Source organism: Aulostomus chinensis, chromosome 1 (genome assembly GCF_037954235.1).
Source record: "Aulostomus chinensis isolate RoL2024-O1b breed Wild chromosome 1, RoL_Achi_v1.0, whole genome shotgun sequence".
In the NCBI taxonomy this organism is placed as follows: Eukaryota; Metazoa; Chordata; class Actinopteri; order Syngnathiformes; family Aulostomidae; genus Aulostomus; species Aulostomus chinensis.
The window spans coordinates 66444981-66468359 of NC_141320.1; the positions used below are offsets into that span (position 1 = coordinate 66444981).

The window sequence follows — 23379 nt, forward strand, 5'->3', positions numbered from 1 at the left end:
TTAACACTTTTATTGCTAGCTCAGAAATCTACTGCAAAAATTACGTTGTTTTCAACATACGTGAGAAAAAAAAACTGCACCAATAATTAAAAGGACTAGCAGCTTTGCGAACATCAAAGATCACGGAGGTTTCCAGGGCAAATTAATGGATGGTGTATCACATGGAATTATCAGACATATCTCAGTGGAAATGAGGCGTTGGAGTCACAAAGATGAGGTTAGGGTGGAGAGCTCCTTCATTAACTTGCTGCTTTGGTTAAATATTGAAAAAGTCAAGGTTCTGTATATACGGAGCCCAGATCATTAAACTTTCCTGTGATAGTTGGGCGTACTTTTGGGAGTTGGCTGCAGGGATTTGATCCTGCTCAGTCTCGAGCATTAGCGAGGTCGGCCACTGATGTTAGGCAATGAGGTATGGCCCACAGTCAGTGTTCCGGTTCATCCCAAAGGTGCTGGGTAGGGTTGAGGTGATGGCGCTGCCAAGTTCTTCAGCACCAATCTGGGAAAGGAATTTCTTTATTGAGCTGGTTTTGTTCTTTGGGGCATTGTTCTCCCCCAAATTACTGCAACTCATTGGAACGAAGGGGCCCAACCCAAACCTCTAAGACACCGAATTCCCAGACAAAGAGACGTGGACAGTATTTTCCTTTCAAGTATCTGCCACTTCAGATGACTTATTTGGGAGGGTAATTTTGCAGAGAGGATGTTGAACCTGCTGACCACCTATTTTACCATCAACGTGGTCTTGAACCGGGTCCTTTTGGCTGTGCTCAGAGGTTTACGTCAACCAGTGAGATAATTTCCACCTACGGAGCGGCTCTGCCTCTGAGGAACGTGTGCATAATTAAAACTTCAATGTACAGTGTCTTGTCTCGGCTGGATGGTGACGCACAGAACGGCGGGCTGTTCTCGAGATTTAACTTGTGAGGGATATGTCTCTAGGTACGAGGTTGCCGTGGAGCAGATCTGATGGATTTCTGCAGCAGTTTGAAGGGAGCTTTCAGTACAGTTGAAAATAAGTGCTGTAAAAGATGTAACATCATGATGGCTTTCAAAACACAAGAGCAGGGAGGGGTGATGGATTGGGGGGGGTCATAGAGATGAGGTGGAAAAAAAAGGTTGTCACCTTCACCTTGCGCACTTGTCATTCGCCCAGCGTCAGGTCATTAAATTCACATTAGGTCTCTCTGAGGGACCTTCGGATGCTGTTAGTGCACCTAAAGCTGTGTGGCAGTAAAAAGAATCACAACTTCCTCCTTTCCACGACGGGGGGAAACACACATAAAAGCAGCTATGTGGCACTTTGCATTCTGACACTGGATCATTATGCTCTCTCATGTTGTTTTTTCCTCTTTTTCTGGGGTCGATAATGGAGACAAGGGGCACTGGAGACACATTGGCTGTGTCCATTTGTCCATCCCCTGGAGGACGGAGCTGGATCTGAGTCAAAGTTTTAGATCGCTGCCACTGAGATGGCATTAACTCCAGGTCTCCTGAGTCGGCTGCGTGAATCATTTATTAACAGAAACCTGCAACGGCTGTTTCAAATGTCAGATCATGTTAGGCAAATGTCTCTGGATTATTCAAGGCTAGAGAAGGTATGGGAGTGCTTACCTTATGCCACAACGGGCAAAAAGCTCAGCTGACATCATCTGGAGGACTGTGAGTTATTCTCATTCTGAGCGTGAATACAACTCCAGTGTAAGATTCACGACCCCGGATCCATCAGGAAACCACATCCTTATTAGCTCTACAAGGTGACAGTGCTGTCCAAGCAAAACTGGACACTTCCTGCAGGAAGAATAAGACATTTCAAAACAAACAGAAGGACAAGTTGGACCGCAGACCTGGCTGCAGTGCCGACGGAAAGTAGAACAGCTCGTGCCACGCTGAAACCTTGGTTCTGTCCTGCGAGGGCCCAATTACAGGCAGAATAACCAGGATATATTAAAGATACGAGAATGGATGCTGAGGTAACGTGGATTGCTAACATCCATCCTTAATACAGGCCCAGATCTGGTTTTAAATCAACATTTTAATTTCAACATCCCTCATGAATAAAGACAATGATGCCTCTTTGATAAATCCTCTGAGTTCCAAACACCACAGGATGTGTAAAAGAGGAAAAATGCACAAATGCAAAATAACTCTTTTTGTCAATAAACTGTGGTGTTGTAAATGGACACCATTACTTTTCACATCCAATGAGTTCATTTGTTATACTCATGTAGGAGGTACGCAGGAATGAGAGCTGAAACACAAATTTGAGTTGCCGTTGTTGACCGTCTGGTTCCCTCTCCTCCATGTCGCTGGGTTTATGTTAAATGCCTGAATTCGTTTTAACATTCAAAGGCATAAAATGTGCCTGCAAATGTCAGAATCTTGAATATCATCAGCATTTGTTTCATGAATGACAAAGAAGATTACACAAGTTGTTGTTGGGCACATTGAACGTCCTCAAGCTGAAAACAGCTCACAGGCTAATGTTAGCTTTGTTCCTCTCACCGCTGCGTTCATCCTTCCTAAATAACAACTGATGTTCATGAGTAAAGATCTTCCTGCTGAGCAAAACATGTGTCTCATCACCACAGAGCTGATATTCTCCAACAACCCACAAGTAAAAATGACCAATTTTTGGAGGGAACCGTGCTAACATCCTGGTGCTTCAATACGTCATCCCTGCGGCGCTCTCCACGTTATTGTTGCAATCCGTGGACCGGTCATCGGTAGAGGATGATCAGGCACGTTTGTATTCATTCACGAGTTGTGGGGCCTCCGCTGAGGCTTGAACCTGCCAGTGAGATCAAGTCTTGTCCGGAGACATTTTCATTTCTCTCCTCAAAAGCAGCAAGCAGAGATTTAAAAGTATGAGGGAATCAGACTTATTTAGTGTGTAGTGATGATGACCTTCGCCGTGTGTGTCTGGCCACGTCTGACATTGGCCACCCCGTTTGGTTTGCCTGTATATTGTTGTTTATGAACAGGAGCAGCAGGGGGGTTTATTGGTTGGTGTTGGATGGACAGCTGCTTTGTTTGGCTGTTGACCAGAGGCCTAATAACAAGGCTATGATAGGGACATTACCTGTGAGCAGCTGCCACGATACTGAGCCCAACAATAACCGCTGAACGCAGTCACTAATAATGATTTGAGCTGCAGGGCATCCTTGGGCTAAAGTCGTTGGAGTTTAACCTCTGCTCACTTGTATAGCTGGACAGAAGCTGGGCTCAAATAAAACCAGAGAGAGCTTCTGCAGGAAAGTTAGTCAGATATAATCACGAATGACTGCAGGCTGATAGTACTGCCTGTTACTTTTCAAACACTTCCTCTCTCTGTTCCTGGTTGTGTCAAATGTATTGGTTTATCCCTTTTGCTTCTCATTTCTCATCTTTACACATGAGTTGATCGCAGCAGCTTGATCCCCCCCCAACCTCCCCCACCTTCAGTCGCATCCTATGAGCGAGACAGCTGTGAAAACAGTGTGGAATCTCTGCAACCGGCAGGGGAAAAAAACACGGCACGACGCTGTATCTTCAAATTTTAACCAGATTTTCCAGGGATATTAGAGGAAACAAAAGATGTGACATCCCAGCGTTTCCACCGTTCAAAGCTCCACCCGAGAACTTTGAAGCCAGATTCACTCTGAATAAAAGGAGGAGGGGGGCATTTTGGATGGCTTCCTTATGTTTAAAGTGAGGTGACACTTAACTGCTCCATAAATTTGCATTTGTTATTGTTGTCTTCGGCATACATAATAAGAAACCCCCCTTAAGATGTGGAGATCTGAAACAGAAAACATTGTATGTTTGTCATGATAAGACTCATCCTGCTCCAGTCTGACAGACATAAAGAAAAGTTTCCAGCTCAGCCTTTTTACCTCTTTCTCTAAAGTTGTGCTGTGGGAAGAAATGCAGGCATTTACCGCAGGGACATTGACACAGACTCCAACAAAAGAAAAAGCACTTTTAAAAAAAAAGAAGAAGAAGAAAAAATGGTTAAGACAAGTGTGTTTTGGGTAGAGGTTGTCATTTCACTAGGTTCCACTCAAGGCCAAAATTGGCAACCTCACATTTTGCATTTCACGTCTTAACTGATTTTAAAAGCCTGAGCGATCGCAGTCACGATGCAATGATTTAAATCGATTTCTAACATTTTATTTAATCATGACGCAGCCTCTCACACTTGGCATGTGATCAGATGTCTCCTAAACTGGTTGTAGTGTTTAACGTGGAAAAGCTAAACAAAGAAGTCATAGTAGAGGAGGTTGAATAAGTGTTGTTTGTTATATTCATTTTCTGCTTGATCTTGTCTGGTTAGTGCTAAGTAGTTTCTGGTTCCTCCCCTTCACACTATCAGATGTCGGGTTGTAAATATCAGGAGCTCAAGGAGACTCCGATCCATGCAGGATCATTAAGATTATGTCACTAAACCCCTCCTACTACAGTATTGATTGACAGGACGGGGGAATCCCGTGAACTACTTCTGATGTTCCCCTCGTAACAATAGCAGCACTCCAGGGGAACCTAGGCGTTGCATTGATTTGGGAGAGCATGGTGAACCAGACTTTCAGGTTAAAGGTTCAGTTACCATGCCAAATAGTGTGTGTGTGTGTGTTTATATATGTATGTGTGTGTGTGTGTGTGTGTGTGTGTGTGTGTGTATGTATATATATATATATATATATATATATATAAAATATGTGTATATCTCTTGTAGTAACTAGTTCAGCGTGCACTGAACAAGACTCACCCTTTAATATCGTCCAGACAGGTGAAGAATGTGGTGATTTGTGCCAAAGACGCTACTGTAAATCAGCAAATACAGAAAAAGACGTCACGATGCTGCGTTCCTTCGCTCCTCGTTGACGAGCACCGACCTTTTCCTCCAGACCATGTATAAAACACAGTGTGGGAGTAGGTCTGACTTATCTATCCCATCTAATATGCGACTTTATCTCCTCTTTTTTTGCTCATAAGTTGCAAATGGCTTCATTAAAACAAAAGCACGACCATGGGGAGCACATAAAACATGCTGCTGCTACCTAATATGGTATTTATGACCGGGGCTAAATGTAGAGTGAATTAAACTTTAAAGGATTGCAGTCAGGTAGACTCGCCAGCGTTTGTGGAGGAATGTCCATTAACAAGATGAAAGAAGAAGGGTGTGTTGCTATACGTGTGTGTGTGTGTGTGTGTGTTATTCCCTCGTGGCCACCGGTGGTACGTTAGCTAGACGCTCGGCTAGACACCTTACAACTGCATAGCAGATGAAAATTTGACTGACAGGGTCGCCCAGGAGCCTGTATTTACAGAAATAATTAAAATCCTCAAAGACAGCTCCAACCACCTCTCAGTTAAAGATTTGGGGAAAATGAACCCGTTAATGATGCCGGCACATTTACACACACTGAGGCCCGATGCAGGTTATTAGAGAAGAGGTTCAGGTTTAAATAATGGCAGAGTTACAGTCGCTCCAGACATCGGTGACTCCGCAGTCTTGCCAGTCGGCAGCCATCTTGGTCTCGCCTGTAATTCTGGTTTCCCGTCTACCTGGGGGGCAGGCCTCCATCATCCTCATTCTGATCTGATGCATCAGCGAGGAATCATCAGGGAACCAAAATAAAGTCTGGGCGGGAAGTTTAATTGAAAGATTAGTCAGCATCCAATAATAGTCTGTGCTGCCTTACCCATGAGGGGTAATGATGAGCTGGACATTAGGCTGACTTCAGTGCACTGCTGCATGGCTCGTTATTGTAATGAGCAGGGATTTGGGTTAATAACGGGCTGCCCAGACACCTTACTGGGAACGCCACCACTGTTTTAACTAAGAATATAATGGAGACATTTAGGTCAAGAATGTGTTCAGCAGTGAGGGTTCAATCCCAGCCGTCTCAGCCTGGCTGAGGTTGTTTTAACTGCAGCAGTAGGGATGTGAGGTGGTGGACACAACCAGTGTGACTGGAGAAGGGAAACCAGTCAAGTGCCACTGCTGACACATGAACTTCACATTTTCATCTGCGAATCTCAGTAGCAAAGAAAGTGTTAACAGCTGGAAATCCGTGCAATTACTGTTTCACTGTTATTTTGATGTGATGGAGACATTTTCAAGCACACTTGAGGTTAAATTGCAATATATTTGAATAAAATATAATGATATAACTGCTAATCACAGATTTACTGATGTGACATCTAGTTCATGGGCTTTGTGTCCAAAGCTGAATCTTTGGTTCTAGATTTAATATTTGTTCCGCAGCTGTTTAAATTACAGACCGCAGAGGGAACCAGAGGTCCAAATTCATTTACATAAATGAACTCTCAGTATGTTTCATTACATGTCTGAAAAAAACATTTACAGTTCCGAAGTATAAAACTAAATTGTAAGTTAAATTCCATCCAAAATCTTTTCATCTGGTGAGTTCAAACCTCACGATGCGACACATATTGCTGCACTTATGAATATTCTACAATGAAAATCTGATTATATAAGTGTTACGTGTTGAATATGTGAGTAAAGCGTGTATGCGTGACACTAGAAAACATCAGCATTGCATTCATCAGTTTAGAGATGTTACCTCACTTCCTGCACGGCTGTATTTTGGCGCTGACCCGGTGACACGGCACCAGCAGAATTTAATCTTGACAGACAAGCAAACGTCTACATGATCTAAATGTTGAGCACACTTTGTTTTCATCTTATGAGAGCGCACGTTTTAGCAAATATGTAAATATGCTTCTGAGAGCAGCTTGGTGCTGAATAATTTATGATCTATTGTATATTTATGTAGTGTCAGACTGATATAGGGTGAGTCAACATAGGGTCTTAAGAAACTAAACAAACGATTCTCCTGGAAACATATTCATAGATTCTTCTTTATATTAGTGTTTGTTTGCCTTACGGCCATCACCCAGTTCAAAGTTGACCCAGTTTCAGATTTACCAGTACAGATGTGATCCGTGTGGAGAACCCACTCAGGCTGCTGCTCGTTTGATTCATTCACCAGCCAAATATGAGAAGGAATCTGCTGCTGCTCTAGCCGCTCCAAGTTTTAGATGATTAACAATCAAGCAGGAAGCTGAAGGACAACTGAGTCTTGCTTTCACATTTATTTACACCAGTAACTTAAAAAAAAGACAGCTTCATTCAGTTCTGTCCTCAATCATGAAATGAATCCCATGGTGATTCATAGCTGAGACAATAAGGAACAATTGTTGGAGAAGAGGTGAATGCGGAGATATTCATGATTGTGAGATAAGAACTTAAAAGCATGGCTCGTATGACTATTTTTGTCTTATCTGGATCTTTTTATTGTAATTGTGACTCGTGTCATAATTTTTCCTCCTCACACTTAAGACTGGTTTAACTTTTTATCTCAAAACTGTGGCTCACCGCTGGAATGTTCTTCATCGGTCTGCACGTTTGACGTTCGCAGCCTCCCAGCCGTACGACAGTTGGCGAGCGGCTCATTTTCATCTGGGCCGGACACTTAGAACAATGTCATCAATAACGTCATCAAAGCCAAGTCTCCATTGCCACGTTATTTTCTTCTTCTGGCAGAAATGGGCTTCCCTCTGTTTGTGTGAGAGTGCAGGAGAGGAGAAGGTGGATGCATGAATGCATGACCTTGGCTGGTTCCACTGAATCATGTGACAGCTCCATTTTGTCTCTCAGTTCTAGTCAGGAACATCATATTTTATAGATTGATGCCACATCTCGTGATTTTACATCTGGGGTACACAGGTAAGATGGTAAATATTTGAAACGGCCACAGGGATCACGCGTCTTGGAGAGCTGTGCGATAAGCGCGGCTGTAATGGCTTACATCCTCACTCTCTGCCCGCCTCCCGTGAGGCTTCCCCACCTTGTAGCTCACAGATGGGCGAAAAGGTTCCCTCGCTTTCACGTGACCTCTGTTGAATGTAAAAATTTGTGACACAAAGTGGCGCGGTTTCATATTTGTTTAGCGGTGACTGGCTCAATGCGCTGGCGTAATGGCACAACTCCAGTCACCGGATCACCGGAGGCGGTGCATCAGGGGACAACCTGGGATCACCGTGCTGCTGATTTATGCATGAACCATGTGCTCACTTTTCTGAGACAGGCGGCGCCGACGTTACCAGATGAGACATTGGGTCAGGAAGACATTCTCTTTTCCGTGATGTTGTGGGAATGGAGGCAGCTGGGACTGGTGGAGGCTTTCACAAAGAAATTTCATATTCTGGTACTTTCCTCATACCAGCTACCTGTCGGGTTGAGCCATCTGTCTCTGGAAGGGAGGAGCACGGAGGAGTGCAACAACACATTAGTGTCATCCGCCGCGTGAAAGCATGGACCCAGCAGCAACTACAGGTGACTAAGAAGAAAAGAGTTGAAATCGCCAACAAACAGATCCTCTCACATGAGGTGCGTCAGAAGGAGCAGACATGTCAGAGGCACTTGACTGACAGGTTGGTTGATGAAAACACCCGTGACTCAAATCCTCAAAATCCATCATCCATCCAGCTGCTCTGGCGAAACCTTAAACATAAAACAAAAATAAAGATTCCGCTTTCTACTGCAATGCTGCAGCAGAGCAGTTCAGTCAATAAGAATTAAATTGTCTAGTTGAACCTGTTGCTGTTCCGGTCCGTTCCTGAGCTGGTTCTAATGGAAATAATGGTTCAACAGTCCTATTTAAAACCAACAGACTCACAACAAAGAGGTGTGTTTTTCCCTCTGATGGCCGTGACATGTTGCCAGAGGTTGCAGCCAACATTCTCATGCTTTATGTATGAGCTGCTTGTCTGTCCCAGGTGTCCATAACATCCTATGACAAGCCGACAGCACAAACAGATTGTGAGGTACTTGAATCTCACTGCATTAATGCCGAGCGCATGATGCTGTAGGTCACAATCCTAACTGCACATCCGCGGGTGGTGGAGCGGCAAAGAAGACGCCAAAGATTGATTTATTCATTTCTTGACTAAATGCGTACACATATTTGAAGAGTTGGGATGCTTGTCAGCTTGTCAAGTCAAATGTAACAAAGGTCACCTCAGAAGACATTTATGACCCGTAATTTCTCCCAATCTGATTCCAGTCCTGCTTTTGATTTAAATTAATTTTTCTTCGTAGGGAAACAGCCGTTTTGTTTACATCTGGCTCACAGATTGCACCTTCGACATGTGAAATATGGCACTGAGATTGTGACAGATGTAGACCTAGCTAATTCCTATCCGACGCTGCACGTATTAACTTACACCGGGGAGCTCCTTGAGCATATGGACGCCAAGGTTTTGCAGTGTGCTCTTCAGAGAAGCAAAAAATCCTCAGTGTCAAATATTTGAACGCCACCTCTGCTGGTTTATTTTTAAGGGACTGTCCTACCTTCTCTCCACTGCTTAATTCAAGCACAAGAAATCAGCGTGGAAATCTCCCTCCTTTGAGCCTCCCCACCCCGCTGGTCTCCACGGTGCTCTCCTTAAGCAGGTCGTGTATCCATATTTGAATGCGCCACCGGCTGCGTAGGTAAAGACGGGAATTTGTAGTGACAAGGGGAGGGCATCAGCTCAACAGAGGTACCTAAGGAAAGAGACAGTCTCCTCCCGTGAAGGCAGATGAGCCTTGTCAGCCGGCAGTTGGTGCAGTAATTATGAATGGTGCGTTGAATTTCCCTGGGATTCCAGGAGAATGGCATAATGGAGGAGGCACTAAGAATTTTATAAGCCAAGCTGGGGTGAAAGAAGGCAGGAAAATCAAACATCCACTGGCTCTGAAAGAGTGGCATTTGCCTTGTCTGCGATATGTTGTCTCAGTAAATAGAACACCAGCCCCCAGCAGCTGGGCTCTTATTCTTCTGTAACAGTGGTTTTTGTATTCAGGTTTTTCATTGATACACAGTACTGACATTGAGTGGTGAAGACTTGGCCTGCTCACTCACCTGTCGTTGGATGGCTTTGTGGTGTTGGGCCTGTAACGCTGACCTTTGGCCACCAAAATGCTCTCAGCTCATTTCTGCTTGAGATTTGAAGAAACTGTCTCAAGGTGTGCGGAGATCTAACACAAATCTATCACGAAAACCTGGGTCTTAGTGTCGAACCTGAAATGAGGGAAGAGTTCATTCTATTATGAAGCTTCTTGCTTTGGAGGCTTCTCCTCCTTGACAAGAGTAATCTTCGTTCTTTGAATGCAAATGAATCATTTTATAAAGTTATGAGTAATTCTCTTTCAGGTGCCAAATCGCTGCACCACTGTTTGCTTTTAAACACCTCAAATCCTCCTGCTGCAACGCTGTGTTCTCCCCTCCTGGTACAAATATTTCCTCAGGCCAAAGCTTTGAACATGCGTCCAATCAAATGTTAAATAATGGTTAAAAATGAATTAAAAGGAAGCGTGTTGTTTACCTTGCTGCTCAAATGCCCAAGCTCCTCCCCGAGGGCTTGAGGTTTCTGTAGATTGTGTATTTACCCTGCGGAGGCATCCAGGCTGACAGGTACATCTGTTCAGGTGAGCATCGCCTCCAGCAGTATCAGTGAAGCTGCTGCAGACTTGCTTAACATCCCAGTGGTTGTTAGCCTTTCCTTCCTGCTCCCCCGGTCAGCCTCAGTGCCCCCCCCCCCCCCCCCACACACACACACACATCACTTCAGTGATGCAAACCCTCCCCACTTGTGACTTGTGGTCACACCGAAGCTCACCGCTGATTCGGAGGTCCCTCAGCGACAGCTGTCCTGATTTCAAATGACATCAGAGTCAGTCCTCAGTCACTCTGATCCTGTCAAGGCGTCGGCTGAGATGGCGGACGGCCTATTTATACCCCAGTCACCTGATCTCTCACCCTTCCGCTGGCCAGGAATATTAACTTGACAGCAGCATATTCCGGGGTGTGTGATTGCCCCGGAGCCTGCAGATACCTTTGCGTAGTTTCTGTCTACCTTGATAAACACACAGATGTGGTCCAAACACTGGTTGGGGTCCTGGGGTCACCCCTGCCGAAATCAAAGTTTGATAGTCTGTCAACACTGAAGAGCGATCAGGTGTAGATCCATATACCCAGGTGAGCCCCGTCTGTCTTCACACCGACTGGAGTTATGACAAACGGCCACTAATTCATTCACTCACTCACCTTCTTTACCTCCTACAGATGGAAATGCTGTATATCTGTCATCCCTCCTTCCCCCTAACAGACTCATTTTTTAATGCTTTCATTCATAATACATGACATTAAGTGTCGTGCGATCCTGCCCCTTCTCCCTCCTTTTCACAACGTTAGTCATCCATGTATTTTTCTCTAACTGCTGGGTGGTTTTCAGGAAGTGCCGCAGCCTTGGATCTTTCCCTCCAAACACATTCGAGGTGTTGACCGACGTTGGACAGCGGAGGAACTGAATTGCCGTAATCACATTTACTTGGCCCTTATCTGCTTGTTTGACATTTTGTCTCAGCAGCCCGACAACCAAAAGTCTAGGTCGAGCTGAACCGCGAGCTGTCAAAACTCGCTGCTTGGCCCGTGCCATGTTAAACAGCCAACATCTGGGCCCACCGTAAACACTCAGCCCCTCATAATCAGCCCCACATGGCTGCGCTCAGGCTGCACGTGCTCCCGTCCAGCGCCTGGACGTAAGGAGAACTGTCAGGTCCATCAGAGCGTTGGTCTCGTGTGAAACGGATACAGCGTCAGGATTACAATTTGATAAATATTTGAACTGCAGCTCTCCTCCTATTATAATTAGGGCAGGTTTCAAACGGGCCCCCTGCGTTTGATCTCCACGCCATCCTGATACGGAGCTTAAGATGGGACATTTATTTAATTACAGCTGCACCGCAAAACTCCAGCAGCTGGCAGTTAAAAGAGCGCCCTCCCTCAGATACAGTTACACTCCCAGATATCATCAATCTGTGATTTCACTGCATTCCAGGAGTTATGTGATGAACGCTGCCGTTCAATCCGCTTTCCCTCAAGCTGCCTGGTCTAATTGTACTCTCTGCATTTCCCAAAATAACTTTTGACAGCCTTCTAAAACGCAGTGTGGCCTCGCTGCTTGTATACAGCGAGCTGGCAAAGTGCTTGATGAATTCTGGCCTTGAAATCTCTAATTCAGGGCAGCCCGGCGTTTGCTGTGGCTGCCCTGAAACCTCGCTCCCTTTTTACTCTGTGCTCCTGCGAGAGCAGAATCATGTCTGTCCGACCCGCGAACTGCAGATTTTTGAGTTTGTGCCAATTGATTGAATATAACCTCAAAGGTCAATGTTTAGAATAAAGATTTTCATCTCTTTTTTTCACCATAAAATCTTCCTTTAGCTGCTGGAATGATTTAACAACCATCACCCAAGATATGAAGACTTAATCTGCCAAATTAGAAAAAAAAAAAGCCATTCGTTAATTGGAAAAAAAAATGAGTAAAAAAAGCTGTAAACATATAGAATTGAATACTTTTATGTATTTCAATCATTGACAAACAGTGAATGTATCATTCACTGTTTTTTTTAAAGTTTAATATATTTTGAGGAAGTTCAATAAATTATGACTCATGGAGTGTTGTTGTTTTTAATTTTTTGTTATTTTAGTTTTGTTATTTTTATCACTATTTTCCCAACCTATAGCCTGTTGAAATATTTTGATTTTACTTTATATAACTAGCGATTTAAAAAAAAAATGTTTTTACCTCGGCATGGTCGTATTGCACTCTCATAAATCTTGCTTCCAATTTTACTTTTTCTTTTTTATTTTCTGTAATAGAAAATTTGTAATAAATAATCCTTTCCACTAAGCTTTAGCTTGTTAGGAAAACATAAAATAAGTTTAGTTTTGCAAATGAAAACTCAATTTGATAAATGAATTTGATTCTAATTGACCAAACCCCTCCGAGTGTCGTAATCCCCCTCAGGTTGGGGACAGATGTTCTCAGTACTGAGATCAATGAGGACTTGATTCTGCTGTCTTTGTTCCCTTCTGTTGGCTGCAACCACACCACAGTTTCAGTGAGTCAAGGAACACATGAAAGGTTCCAATTCACAGACATAAGAGCTTATAAATGTAGAATAGTTGGAAGAACGATGCCCTCGCTCCCATGTCTGCTGCTTTGATTCCATTTGGCTCTCGCCCAAGAGCCCACAGATTAAAACCAAAGTCTCACAATGAGCGTATCTCCACTGCCACCTGAAATTGATCACTGTTACGTATTTCAGTTTTCTCCGTAGCCGCCATCTTCCATCAGGTTAAATGATGCAGCTGAGTGTCAACTCAAGTCCCCTGATCCGGAACAGTGGCTGTGCTCGGGTGCAACCCCTTAAATGTGGGTTTGTGGGTCTTGCTGAAGCGGAGAGAAAAATCTGTTTGGAGACAGTTCAGTTTTTATCCAAATTAATCAAACTGGCCCCATATAAAGTGGTGGGTGATTTTTAATTTCTAAGTGCAGTAACCCTAAAAAACAAAACAAAACCTGGACTCTCTGTCTTTAGTTTTAAGTGCTCAAGTACGTGCTGGGTTTGTGATGATGCACAGTTTTGCAGTAAAACCCTGGGTTTTACTGCAAATATTCAAGCTTCATGTTCACTCTCTACTGTGGCTTTAAAGGGCAAATGAAGCAAACAAGTTACCAAAATTTACAAGATGGATTTCCATTCTAATCGGCAATTATACGACCGTGGACTCTTCATAGCATCGCCGCCATGATTTGCCTGTGGTTTCCCAGATGTTGGTTTCTAAACATGCCAGGAACGAGCAGAGGCATTGATGTGGCCTCACATTGTCTGCGCTCTGATGTGTTCTTTGACATTTTTCCCCTCAATTTGTTGAGTGACTTTTAAGCAAATGCTGGAAATGCTGCAAAATTGGGATTAGGCTTGTTTCGATCCGCTGGTTTAGAGCGAGTATTTTTTGTGTATTTTTGCCAGAAGATGGCAGTGTTAAGCACAGCAGAGTTTGTAGTAGGTCGCGTAAACTGCTGGTCAGCTGGAATTAAAGCTTTGTCAGAAAATTGGTTTCCATCTTTTTCTTTTTCAAAAAAGGCAAAGTCCCTCCAAGCGTAAAACAATCCTCACGTGAACCTTTTCTAATGTGAAACTCAAAAATGCATCAAAACACGCAAGGTGTGGAAACACAACTCGTGAGCTAAAGCTGATGATGGCCACCTGAAAAAAAAAATCCCTGCTGTTTTAACAACTCGTCTTTCCCTCAGATTGGATGTGAGGTATTTTATGTTTGGGCACCAGCAATCCTGGTTCCCTCTGGAACCACTGTTATGTAAGGTATTGTTGCAGCATGGGGGTAATGCAACAGTGCAGCTTATGTAATGTGCATTTCTGTACGATTCTTCTCCCCACAGAGTCAGGGGTGGCGGCCTGCCGGCCTGCTGCTGCTGCAGCCGCCATCTGTTTTCATGTTAGAATTATCTGTGGTGTATTATTTTGACCCCGACTTGCTTCCCTCTTATCTCCACCCTTGTTTTGTTATTATTTAATGTTGTAACACACCAGGCTCATTTAAAGTTCCATCTTATCAGATGAAAGATGTGTTCCCACACTGACATGCTCCGCAGACTTAGGTGTGTGCAGGAAGTGTGTGTGTACGTGTGTGTTGAGGCTTGTTCTCTACCCAAACCTATATATCATCCCGGGTGACGACGTGTCCGAGTGCAGGGCCGACCAGCGCTGGCCCTCAGGGGTCAATCTCTTAAATGAGATTTCAGCACCGCTGACCCGTGTTGTGGTTCTCTCACCTTCTGCCAGGAGGACAGGGATGATCTTTGACCTGGAGATCTGTGAGCAGCCACCGTCCTCCTTCAAGTAGCGACCCCTGAACGGAAGTCAACCATGCCTAAGCCTGGGAGACGGTGTGGAGAGGTAAGGCCTCGGTCTGTAGACGACCACAGACGTGTGAAATGAAAAGTGCAGCTCCAAAAGGAGAAGGCTTTGTGTTTGGGGAAAACGCGCCCTCTCGAGAAGCTAGGAAAGACGAGAGAGAGCCCCGTTTGTAAATGAGTATCTTTCTGTTTGATGCCAAAAAGACTGATGGACGGATCCAGCAGATACGTGTCCAGCACCAGGACAGCATCCATCAATGTGTTCATGTCCAGAACTGTCCAGGAAATGAATAATGCACTGTATAAAAACAGTCTATCCAGCTCCTTCGTCAGTGTGATCAGGCGGGGTGTCTGCAGTTGTTAGTCCTGCTGATCTTATCCTATGTTTTCATGAAATACAACAAATTCATTATATCATATGACACAAAAGGGCTGAAATTAAATGCCTGTTTATTTACCATTAATATTTGCTTGTGCGCTGTCTTCGGTGCACTCGCTTCATTTTATTTGTTTTGTGCAGTTATGTCAATTAATAATTATCAGCTATGATGTAACGCTGGTATTCTGCTGTATGCAGATTTAGGAGAAAGATTTTGGTCATAATTACTTGGATTAAATACCAGTTAGAACCACTGTCAGACCTAAATGGGGACCAGTAGCATTGACGCCGCTGTGTGGGACTGTAATATTCCATATTGCAGTTTTACGTTAAACAATCCACAGTTGACTCTTGTTAGGTATTTGTTTCTGTTCAATTAGCTCAAATATTTAACACACACCACCAGTGTTGTGGTGCATGAGAATGTTAACGCTCCGAGGCGGATAATGCAGAGGAGCATACCATGTCCCAGAGGCCGGTTGTAGCCTACATACAGGACTGTATGCACACGAGCGCCAGAGCTACACACACTTGCTGGCGTCCTGTATAGAAGGTCTTTAATGTGCATATGTGCAGTTGTGTTTTTCTTTCTTCCTGACATTTTTCAAGTGCTGTATGTATGTCATTAATTGAGTCTCCAGCTCCCTGGAGTGGTTAGCTCTGCTTGCACTGGGGGGATAGAGGGGGAAATGCTCTGTGTGTGTAGTTGTCACACACACACACACACACACACACACACACACACACACACACACACAGTGATCGCCTGACGATTATGCTTGATCAGTGTCAAACACAAACTACTGCAGCGGGCGCTTTGAAAAGGAATATGTTGTGTGCGCAGACTTTTTCAGACCCTTAGTGGTGTTTCTCAGTGAGCGCACTGATTTATCCAGTTCACCCAGATCTGAGAAATATAATCTTTTTGGTTTGTTCCTTTGGTGATAAAAGCAGCACAGTCTACATATCCATCCTAATATTTTAGAAACGGAGAAAAAAAAACAGCCCTTTTTTGTTTCATTCAGAGAGAAATCAAATTTTGTTTGCAGAGAGGTTTACGGCGAGCAATAAAACACATAAAATCACAGCCCCTACACCACCTGGGAAACATAAGTTGATAAGAGCAGACAGGGAGTCGATACCTCGTTATAGAGCAATATAAACTCAATCATCAGCGCAAAACTCCAAGTACTAGAATGTACACAAGGAGCCACATTAGTTCATTTGTCAAGTAAGCCGTAAATGAACATTTAGATCTTTATGTACTCTGTCGCTCAGTTGCACACTGGAGCGGCGTATAAAAACATTGGCGTGGCTTAATGACAGTGGGTGGAGACTAAAAACCTGACCTGCAGAGAAGAAACGCTGCAGCTCCGTAATCCCAAAGCAGGTGGCATACGCTGCTCTGCGGCAGAACTGTCCCAAACACACCGTGAGGAGCCCGGCACATGCTGGACGGAGCCTTTTCCCTCACAGGTCAGACAGATTTTTGAGACTGACCTGAAACTGACAGGCGTTCTGTGTTTAATGCTCTGAAGAAAACGCTGGCGCTGATGACCTCGGCAGAGTGTTCATTTGTCAGTGAGGCTCTGATTTCATGTCAGACAGGGTGAGGCAGGGCAGAAACGACTTCCTCGTGTGAGAGGAGCTGCTACAGTCAGGTGCTCTTCTCCACCTCAGGGTTTGACTGCTCCAAGTGTGCCGAGTATACAGTCAGAGGTTCTGGTTCTGTACCGAGTGATAGCACAAACTAACTAATTTATCAGTGTATCTGAGGATGATAATAAAAATGATTGATGATAATTGATCTTCTCCCCTCAGAGGGAGTTTGCTCAACCAGTCAGCCTCATAAAGGTGTTGAAGCTCTGAGCTGTTGCTCTAACTAGCCTCCGTGGAGTACGTCCATGCAGCACGGGAGCTGTCTCAAGCGTTGGCAAACTCATCTGGATTAAAGCAGCATGTCTCACTTATAGCGCTAACATGCATGTCTGTGGGAGAAGACATGGGCCGGCTTTACTTGTTTTCTCGAGGCCCAATCAGAGGAGTGTTTCTTGCGGTGCAGGGCGGCCCTTACAAACAGCGCTGAGGTCAGTCGTCTGGAATCCCTCGGTTGTTTAGAAGCCTCTGTTGTTACAGTTGGGCTTTTCTGGTTGAGGAAAAGGAGGCATGAGAGAGCGCTGGACTCCCAGAGGGAGAAAACTGAGCAGTTTGACTAAAAGTAGAGAGGAAGAGAAGTGTGAAGCTGTATAAGAGTGAAAACCTCTACACAAAGGAGTCAATTATATTCCAAGTACCACAAATCATGCTAAAAAATAACAAATAAGTGATTTAAAGCTAATCCCAAAATCTTATCTTTCCTGTTTAGCAGCTGATAAGACGAACTGAGGTCTGGCAAGCCTCACTTTTATCAGCCAAGATTGCATCTGCAGCGTGGAGAATCATGCTACCTGACACGAGAACGTCGTCTCACTAATGATTGCAGTTTTACGACCAAAAGGTGAACCAAAGTTGAAGCAAATGAAAGAAATCCCTTCAACTGACTCTGCTCGCAGGGCTGTCTGATGAAAACGAATCATTGCGAGCAGTTCTGCCTTGTAGGGACAGAGAAGTGAGCGACATTAGCGGGGATGTCATGTTTGATTGGGGTTTATTAGCACTGCCTGTATTGTTCCTGTTCGTCAACAGACTCCCAGGTAATGTGGTGATAATCATTGCGGAAGCCTCCATCTGCTCGTTTGTGGGGAGGGGGAGCTGCCCTCGTTTCCAATCCATTTTCCCAGGTGCTGATGGGAGGCCGCGGGGTGGAGTGGCAGCCCTCTGGAGCGGCGGCGCTCACCAACCAGGTTGTCTCCGCTTGTACCGGCTAATGGTTCAAACCCAGCTGGCTTCAATTTGGAGCCAGGCTCTTGAGTAATACATTTTGCACTTTGGCTCACCACCAAGAGCACGGCATTTTGATGCTGCACGCTACAGCGAGTCTATCGCTCAGGTGTTTGGAGCGAGCGCCATAAAATCTATAAACAATCCGGTCACTGCGGCTCCGCGATGTCATTGCAGGCGGCGGGGTCAAGGTGTGGCGTATCGAGAAGTGGATGTGGAAGCAGCCAGTAGTGAAGGGCTGTCTCTGGCTTGTGAGAGGCAATTCTCCACGCTTGTAATTACACGTCTTTAATTGATAACGCGGAAAAACTGCATTGATTTGGTGTCAGACGAAGGAGTGCTGCGCCCTGGCCTCTAATTACTTCTCTGTTCTGCAATGTCAGGTTCGCTTTCTGCCATCGCATCTGCGGCGAGGATGCAGTTGATGAGTTCACACCTGAGTAATTTTCTCCTCCGTCCACTGCCTGTAGCTGCAGGAGAGGGAAATCACAAACATGCCGTCAGATATGATTCCATGTGCTGGAGTGCCCCTGAGCCACGTGTTGATCTGCCATCGGCTGCAGGTGACGAGCACGAACCTCTCCTGATCAATATCACAGGATTGGTAATAACCTAAACTACTGGGGTGCATAGGTAGGAGCGGTCACTCGAGTCCGGACTGCCATATTTCATTTGACATCATTTCTGTCATGCTGCTGAAAGAACCGTGAATGTGTGAATTCATTCATTGTGCACCAGTGCTACAGAGAAAAGGGACTTCAATGGTGAAATGATTGATTTTCTCACATTTCTCCTCATGCACCACTTTGTGACTCCAGAATGCAGAAAGAGCCAGCCACGTATACTTAGCTTGAAGCTAATGGAGACTGACAAACTGCCACATGCCTCGTCCAGAATAATCCACGTTGTCTTAATCCAGCTGTGTGCACAGTAATCCGCAACCAAATAGATGTGAGATGAAAAGACCTTCCTGTTCACCATCACTCTGACCTGGTGGTGTTCTTCTGGTGGCTCAAATAAAATGGCATGTTTTATGAATTCTGGATTTCCTAAGAAGAGTCACTTAAAGGCAAATTGTACTTTTTAATTGAAATATCCCTTTAAGGGTTCTATACATTTCCCTGATTGTTGTTTGACCTCTTCACATTAAGCAACAAATCAATGCAAAAAGGGAAAGAAAGAAAATGGCAACGTAGACTATGAGGCCGTGGACGAAGGTTCCCAGGCTCCTGCCCCCCCACCTCCACCCGCTTGGCAGCTATCACTGTCAATTTCCTCACCGTCTAAATCAAAGCGTGACGCGTTGTTACCTGATTCTGCATAATGCAACCAATTTCTGCAAGTGTGTGAGAGTGCTGCTGCTGAGGTGATGACAGAGCACGACCAACTGGCCTCACATGGGACTTCCTGAACTGCAAAATGATTTTAGGGCAGAGGAGAAGCAGATTCCAGAGATTATTTTTTTCTAAATGCTTTTGAATGTCTTGAAAGTGAGTTGCTTGAAGACGTAACGCTGAGCAGATCAGATCATTTGAACGAAACCGGGTACTTTATTCCTCCTCTATTTTTTCTGTTCTCTCTTTGAAAGATTAGCGTGATCCATGATTTATTTTTATTTGCATTTTGCAGAACAAACTGGACTACGACCAGGATTTGCTGTGTGTGCACACCCCCTATCGCATCTAGTTTTTTGCATTTCAGTTCCTTCGAAGTGTTTGTGGGAATGTGGTTCTCATGTCAGGGAGAGTTGTGCCTGACACGTCATACTTTCAGATTTTTTTTTAATTTTTTAAAATTTTTTATTGACAAGCCTGTAAAGGGAAGGAAACCCACCCTGAGTGGCTCACCTAGCAGTGGAGGGGGGATGACATGATGCTTCTCAGGTGTCACCGCTGCACAGGGAAAGCAGAAATACAGCATCACAAGTAAGAAGCAGTGATATGTGGACATGCAGTATAAATAAAAACAGCATTCACACAAGGAAATAAAAATATCATCAATAGGCACAAGTGGACATCAAAGAGAAACAACTAACATCAAAAACCGTTGAAGTAATTAATAAAGGCAGTTGTTTTTCTCTGACTTCTCATTTTACTTCCCTCGTTCGGAGGAGAACTATTGAATTTCTGGTGACAAGTAAATAGGAACATAGTCCTCTTTTTTTAAATGGTAAAAAAAAAAATTTTACAAAATCTTTCGACAGGATTGTGTAAGCAAACAATTCAACATCGGTTTGTGATATTCTTCCACTCAAACTGACGCATGGAAAATAACAAGGCCACCTCAAACCCGTGGGAGGAGCTCGCACCAAAAACACAAATACATAAATCTCCTGTGTGAAACAGTGTTGGAGTTGCCTGATTTAAGATGCTTGAATCTGATGGACAAAATACTTGCAAACTGGCTTTTGAAAAAAATGCCTTCTCAGTCTTCTGCACCTGGTGAATGAAAACATCGGCGCGTTTAGATGCCTCTGTCACCACAGTTTAGTTGTTCTGATAATTAAATGCACCCCTGAGAAAGCACACCGCGTTCTCCTCTTCTGAGGTGTGTAAATGTGACTTTATTAATGTCTGTTTTAGAAATAAAGAGATCGGCTCCACACCAACAGGAATGCTTCAGAGCCATTTAACATGCTTTTAATTAGATTTTAATTACATTACCTGAGCTTAACAAACCTGTCGTTGTTGAGTTTGCTGCCAGATGAATTTTGGAGGAATGAACGAAGACAAGCAGGGAGTTATTGTTGATGCACAAGCAGGGAAAAGAATTGTGTGGTGTTAAATGAGAGGTGTGTGTGTGTGTGTGTGTGTGTGTGTGTGTGTGTGTGTGTGTGTGTGTGTGTGTGTGTGTGTGTGTGTGTGTGTGTGTGTGCGCGCGCGTGCGTGCATGGGGGTAAATAGCTGGGTTAGAGAGGAGGAGGGGTGTGTCTGTGAGAGCATTGTGAAAAAGTGTGTGTGAGCCAAATGTGTCAGAGAGTGTGTGTCTGAGGGAACTTGTGTTTTACAGCAGGAATGTGTGTTTCACAATGTGTGTGTGTGGGGTTTCCCAGCCTGTAGATGGAGCTACACTCTACACTTCTCTCATCCTCCATCTGTACACAATGAATGCATTGTTCTCCCCCCTGCAGCCCCCTCACTCACAATCCTCTCTCTCCTCCAACAGATTTGGTATTTATGTTAATGTACACCTCTGTGGATCTTTTGCCTCCCAGTGGTTAGATACCCTGTTGATATGTGGCTTTGCTGCTTTGTGTGTGTGTGTGTGTGTGTGTGTGTGTTTGTGTGTGTGTGAGCATGTTGTGGGTGGATATGAGCTTGTGAGGGAAGCTGGAGGGGTTTAGGGAGTCATAGGACAATTCCTGAGACGTTTTCCTTCCCTCCAGGAATCAGAGAGGAAGAAATAAAAGATAAACCCGGCCGCCAACAAGCAGCTTTAAGAAGAACTAAACTAAACAGGAGCTTGATGTTGTGAACCTGCAGACTCGGCATGAGCAGCATATCTATAAATGTGGACCTGAAGGTCGTGTTGGACCTGACGCGTCTGACATTTGACCCTCAAGTGTACCACACGGCCATTAGAACTCTTCGCTCCCTCCTCTGGTATCTGCTGCTTCATGTCTGCCTGTAGAGGAGCAGCAGAAGTAGCTCTGGTCCTGCATCAGCATCTGTTTTTCATTGCAAGCATTTTCAAATTCGAGTTTGATCTCCAAAATCTGACATTTCATTGTCCCCAATCCAGTTCTACTGCATGTAATCTTGTTGTGGCAGCTTGAAAGGTTTTAGGCCTCGTCATGGTCTTTTTGTGGTAACAACATGAATGGTAATACGGAAATAATACCATGAAACTCTCTTTTGGCCGCAAGTCACATCAGTGAGGAGAGTTGTGTGTGAACATTGATCCAGGAAAGTTGCTCTTCATCCTGACTCTTATCAAACATGAAACCAAAAATCAGACGAAGAAAAAAGGACTGACAAATCAAATTGCAGGAGAAATGCAAACCCAAGCACTTTCAGGATTCTAATCTAATCCACCTCCAGGATGAACATCAAGAAACGTTGCTTGGGTAAAGGTGCAAACAGTGTTCAAAAAAAGAATGCAGCATCATATCGATGACGTGTGAGGGATGGGAGGTGTTTACTGCTTCGTTCCGTCGTTCAAATTAAAATGTAAAATCAGGCTTTAAAGGAATGGTCTGTCACTACAGCCCCTCAACAAGGCTGCTGAAATCCAGCCTCTTGTTGTTTTGCATAACGAACAGATGAAATCAAAAATTACTTGGTGGTGGCAATAAAACTCAGGAGTTAAAATAGAGGCCAAGTTTTTAAAAAAATGTTTGTTTTTTGTTGTTTTTTTTAGCAGGCTCTTCCAACAAAGAAAATCAAGCAAAACTGATGCGATTTTCTTTTGCATGCTCGTTCAAATTTGCTAGGAACTTAAAGAAGAAAGATTAATGTTGTAGTGGCCACTGGAAGCGTGATACCAGTGTGACTGAAGGCTCGAATCAACCGTTTATGGTGGGATTTCACAACATCCAGACATGCAGCGCGTATCACAACATGGCGCTCTTTGGAAACCACAGCTGATGATATTGCTTCAATGTCCCTATTTTTCTCTCTGTTAATAGAAAGAATGAAAATGTTTAGTTTCCTTGTTGCTCAGCCCTCTTTGTCTTAAATTACATGTGATATTAGAATATTTTAGGATAATATCATGGCTCAGAGTATTAAAGAAGCAGTGTGCATTACAGCGGTGGTAATTCTGGCCCCTCAAACGGTGTGTGAAATGGAGCTACAGTCAGGTCATTGTTGATCCCCACCTCTAATAGAATAATCAATCTTGCTTTTGGCAAGTCTGCCAGATTAATTTTTAGCAGCTAAACATTTACCAGCCCAGCTCAGTGCCGCACCGCAGTCTACCTGCCTCGCCGGGCTGGCGTTGGATCCTTCCGCAGGAGCCTGAGTTGATCATCTCTGCCTTTATCTGCTGACATCCTTCCACCCTTAAAACAATTGTATCTTTCCAGTTTGTCAGTCACAGATTTATTTCATGTAAAACACTCACAGAAGGCGGATTAACGCTATCTAGTTGTGATAAACTCTTATCTCCTGGCTCCCCAGAGCGCTCCGAGGGTGACCTGTTTTTGCTTCCCTCCCTCGCCAGCTCTCTACCTCCGCGGTTTCATCATTTAACCATCTGGGTCCTCTCCCAATTTGCTAAATCTTCTCAGAGCAGGAAGTTTATGAGGAAAAGGTGAGAGCGAGGTGAGGCAGTAATGGATGGATTTCATACAGGAATTAATTAGAAAGGACAAACACACCGGGAATGGACTGCGGGGTAAT

General features: G+C 44.3%; 1 long non-coding RNA gene across 1 annotated transcript in view; it reads left to right on the top strand.

Moving 5' to 3' along the window:
- The first annotated feature begins 14727 nt into the window (after positions 1–14727).
- LOC147272830 (uncharacterized) overlaps positions 14728–23379 on the top strand; it is a 65847-nt gene continuing 57195 nt past the window's right edge. Inside the window, exon 1 of the long non-coding RNA XR_015115981.1 lies at positions 14728–14818. This is a non-coding gene — a long non-coding RNA (uncharacterized LOC147272830). The remainder of the gene's footprint in view (positions 14819–23379) is intronic.